Source organism: Oratosquilla oratoria, chromosome 6 (assembly GCF_046742065.1).
Source record: "Oratosquilla oratoria isolate Oo_2021 chromosome 6, ASM4674206v1, whole genome shotgun sequence".
In the NCBI taxonomy this organism is placed as follows: domain Eukaryota; kingdom Metazoa; phylum Arthropoda; class Malacostraca; order Stomatopoda; family Squillidae; genus Oratosquilla; species Oratosquilla oratoria.
The window spans coordinates 9,618,675-9,623,674 of NC_134782.1; the positions used below are offsets into that span (position 1 = coordinate 9,618,675).

The 5,000-nt window shown below is 43.3% G+C and overlaps 1 protein-coding gene across 1 annotated transcript in view; it reads right to left on the bottom strand.

The window, feature by feature from the left end:
- LOC143026271 (uncharacterized) overlaps nucleotides 1-5,000 on the bottom strand; it is a 351,958-nt gene that overhangs the window by 269,385 nt on the left and 77,573 nt on the right. The window lies entirely within an intron of this gene.

The window sequence follows — 5,000 nt, forward strand, 5'->3', positions numbered from 1 at the left end:
TTTACATGTAGTTCTGTCGAAAGCGTCGCGTTGGTTTTGTCGTGGGACTAAAGGGAACAATGCGGAACGCCATTAGATCAATCTAGTGTAGCAAAAAGTGGTTAGAAACGAGTACATGGAGATGGTACGAAATGTACTTATTCATCTATTTAATAATTTGTTATCTATTTATATATTTATTCATTCGTTTATTTCTTTATCTATTTGCTTATTTATTTATTTTGTTATTTTAAGCACGATGCTGAGACAAGACCTTTTGGTTCATAATGAGGTCAGATACAGATAAACATTTTTTACAGAAAGAAACAAAAGATGAAAACATAATAAACAACTTCCAGTAGGAAGTTTACGTCAGATAATGTTTAACTGCTACCGAACTAGTCACCTTTGCCCTATATGCTTGAACAGCCGTGGCAAGTGGCAGTCACTGGTGGCTACTCTCCCTTGTCTGTGCTTCCTCGTGAAGAAAAAAAAAATCGAACCGAATTCGATCCCTAACGGCAACAGACAACTTCAGTTCGTGAAAATTACGAAGTTTCGGGATTCAGGGTAAGTCCTCTGGAACATTCAGGATGAGGTCGCAGAGGGTGAGAGTTTTGGAAACTCACAGCAATGCAGGTTGAGGTCTCAGAGTGTAAGAATTTTGGAAACTCACAGCAACACAAGTCGAGGTCGGAGAACGTAGACAACAACCGTCTTTGAGTCAAAAGGAGGAAAGAAACTCCCCAAATGCAGAGTCTGCGGTTGATATGGAGCCCTCAACGTCTGAGGCGTCGCGGGATCGAGTGGCGAGGAACCACCAAGAAGGTCTGCTGCGGAACCTCCCCTCGCCTCACCCTGCGGCCACTTCCGCGGATATGCAGTCTATGGAGAGGGTGTGGCACAGTTTATCCGAGAAACGAAAACACTTCGAGAATGCTATTTACCGAGTAATTGCCCTTGCAAAGCAATCTAACTGTCAAGGAAGACGTGAGAAGTTCCTGAAAGAGCCCGTTAATCCCTTTTTATTTCTTTTTTAACCATCTCACCTGCCTCAGCCTTTGGGTGACTCGTATCTGCCAAAACGTACTTCGACCGAACGGGTATGAAAAAACACGAAGTCGCATGAAGTCTTTATCCTAAAAACAATAATAAATAATCATGGCATTGCCCATTTCTTTTCTTTATCTCTCTGTTCGTTTATTTATTTGTTTATTTCTCTACTTGTTTTCAGGGAAATGCAGATCAGGTATACACAGAAACCTTGGCAAGGCCTACTGGGTATACGACGGGAAGAAACAAAAACCAAATATAGGGTAGTTCGTGACAGGAAGCTACTGCACGACCAGGGAGCCTCGTCGCCGTCAGAGGGCTTTCGTTAGCGGTACGCTTCGTCAGCATTCCTCAACAAGTCCAGGGTCCTGGATGACCCAAATACCTTAGTATTCAAATTAGACTGAATAACCAAATTCTCAGCGCCAGGTATCAAAGACCATATGATACTCAGGGAAATTCAAGAGGAGGGAACGTGGAGTTGTCGGAGGAGAGACTGAAGGAGAGTCGTAGAAAGGAAGGAGAGTCTGTAATCATAGATGAATCAATATTTCTTTGGAAATGGAGACTAGTCTCTAATGTTACTCGGTATCTAAGTGGTTTCCTGTGTGATGGATATCATATGGCTTGACGTACGTATATCGTCTTGAGACGACGATTTCCGGAGTAGTCTCGATCAGGGGTTCTCGATACGCTTTCTCTTTTACCCCATTCTTATGTTTTGCTGTTCTTTAGCCTCCTGGGAAGAGAGACCACTTCAAAACCGGGTAAAATGATTAAGCATCCACTTACTCCAACTAGTTTTAATATTGTATCCCCAAGTGTGGACCAGAAAAAGAGAATAGAAAACTATAAACTTTACATCTAATAGTTGCGTTCTTGAGTCGAGAGTAAAAAAGGCTGACACAAGGTTGGACTCTTAAGGTGCGTGGGCCAGCGAGCGAGGAGCATCAAATAATCAGTGGCGCACAGGTAAGTGATGAGACGATGAGGTGGAGACCAGACTCTCCCTTTTATTTTATTTTTTTCAGCTATTTTACTCATTTCTATTGCACCCTAACTTTCGGCAGTGAAAGAGCTGTATTTTAGAACCTTCTGCCAGCCCTGACGACCGTTTTCTATTAGAAATTAAGATTTATACCTTTATCTGGTTGAATTAATCTGATTCACTAGCTTCTCTGTAAAACCTATCGGTAATTTTCATGGGCGTAGCCATTGAAGTTAGTAGAATTGTACTTCCTAATGATAGAGAGCGTTCGCCAGGGTTGGCGAAATATTTAGAAGTGCAACCCAAAGAAGTGTCCTCTTACAGGGCTCTCTACATTCATAGAGAAGGGTTCACACATAGTTACAACCTTGAGCATAGTGATACAAGACATTCCCCCAACCCATCACAAAAAACTACCCATTGGCACCTTCAGCTGTTGACATGCTCTCACAGACATCTGAAAAGAATCGAGATAGGGAGAGGGATGTGATCAATCGGGCTGTCGCTTCATGAAGATTTTTTTTCCATGATGGTATCAGACACGTTTTCCAAGTACAGTAAAACGATAGTGACGTAGCTCGGATTTCGGGGTTCTGAACATTGTATCTCGCGGAAAATTTTGGGTCGTGTGTTGGAGGGAAGGGCACTGTCAACTAACATCCTTTTTGAGGACAAAGCCCTGCATTAGGTTGAATAGACTTGCTAGAACCAAATCTACAAACATTTCTTCGTAGCGAGGGCGTTGACTGAGTAAAGTCGTCTGGTGTTAGAACAAAAGAGATCATCGTAACAGAGGGTTAATGGAGTTATATTCAAAATTTTTAGTCTTCCACATGTTGAATGGCTTATAATCAATCTACTTCGGGAAAAGAATGCCAACAGAAAACCTTCCAGTTGCACAGCAATATATGAATATATATAGAGAGCATGAATATATATACAAACAAGTGAATAAAATAGATAAATAGAATTTTTTAAATAAAAAAAAGATGGAAAAGAAGTGTACAAATAGATAAAGAGATAAATAAATAGATAATAAATGAATAAATGCATATGAATAAATCAATAAATAAGTACATATAAATAAACAAGTAAATGATTAGATACAAAAATAAATGAATAGATAAACAATATAATAAAAAGGAAGTATTATAACATGGCACTTTTAGTGTTTACCTAACTGACGCTTATAGCTTTGACCATGCAACAGCCCGAGGAAAAAGTTTGTCTCTTCCATTGGCTACGGCTGCCAAGGTTGTTTCGACCCGAAGTCTTTCGTCTCGTTTGTGCTCGATGTGGAAAATGGGCTCAAATCAAAGGACATAAATTACTTTTAGAACCCTGAGGACTTCTTTGCTGCCTCTGAGCCTTTCGCCACGTGTTACCTACGCCGCCAGGCGATTTCATTCAAGCCAACTTTGATATCCCTGGCAGGTGACCCGCTGCCCCGAGGAAGCCGGCAACGACCATGGGAATGGTCCATAGGTCATCCAGAGGGAGGATCTTTGGGTGAATAAAATCGCCTAACGGCAGCTACAACACACAACTAAACTCGCCAACCACAACGAAAGAGTTACTTAGTCGAGTGAATTGAGGGTTTGTGTTGGGGAGTGTAAGGTAACTCTCTCTGCGTCTTCTGAGTGGCGACCGCATCTGGGATGTATGGTGTCCAGTACCAGGGAGATTTTTCTCTCTCTCTCTCTCTCTCTCTCTCTCTCTCTCTTCTGGGCAATGACCTGTGTGTAGGTCGGCTAGCGTCATCATGTTTTGTCCTGGGAGATTTCTCTCTTCTGGGAATATGCCTTGGGGATATCTGAATCAGTACTGAATTTGTTGGTCTCGAGGGAAGTTTTTGTTTAGTAATGTGGTTGTGGTTTCTGTAAAGTGTTATTCCAATGTAGTGGACAAGTTATATGGAATATGGCAAAGTAATCTATGGCTGTAGATTTTGGATTGCGACTCGTGGGCCGAGGTTGTGCAATTTGGTGTCATGCGGTGTCATGTGGTGCCATGTGGTGCCATGTGGTGTTACGTGGTGCCATGTGGTGTCACGTGGTGCTATGTGGTGTCACGTGGTGCCATGTGGTGTCACGTGGTGCCATGTGGTGTCACGTGGTGTCGCGTGGTGACATGTGGTGTCACGTGGTGTCACGTGGTGTCATGTAACATCATGTAGTATCATGTGGTGTCATAAATTGTCATGCGGTGCCATGTGTGGTGGGATGTGATGGGATGTGATGTCATGGTGTCACGTGATGTCATATGGTGTCACGTGGTATCATGTGGTGTTATAAGGTGTGCGGTGCCATGTGATGGGATGTGATTGGATGTGGTGTCATCTGGTGTCACGTGGTGTCACGTGGTTTCATGTGGCATCATGTGGCATCATGGTGTCATAAGGTGTCATGCAGTGCCGCGCAATGTGGTGGGATATGATGGGATATGGTGTCATATGGTGTCACGTAGTGTCTAGTGTCACGTGGTGTCATGTGGCATCATGTGGTGCCATGTGTTGCCGTATGGTGTGGTGTGGTTGGATGTGGAGTCATGTGGCGTCATGTGGTGACACGTGGCGTCATGTGGTGACACGCGGTGTCATGTGGTGACACGTGGTGTCATGTGATGTCATGTAGTGTCACGTGGTGTCATGTGTCGTGTCGTGTCATGTGATGCCATGTAGTGTCACGTGGTGTCATGTAGTATCACGTGGTATCATGTAGTTTCACGTGGTGTCATGCATTATCACGTGGTATCATGCAGTTTCACGTGGTGTCATGCATTGTCACGTGGTGTCATGTAGTGTCATACAGCGTCATGAGGTATCATGTGATCCCGTGTGGTGTGGTGGGAATGTGGTGTCATGTTGTGTCATGTAGTGTGATGGATGTGTGCAGTGGTATGTGATAGGTGTGATGGATATGTGTGTATGGAGGGGTGAAAGATATTACTGAGTGTAATCGAGGAGAAGTTGATTTTTATT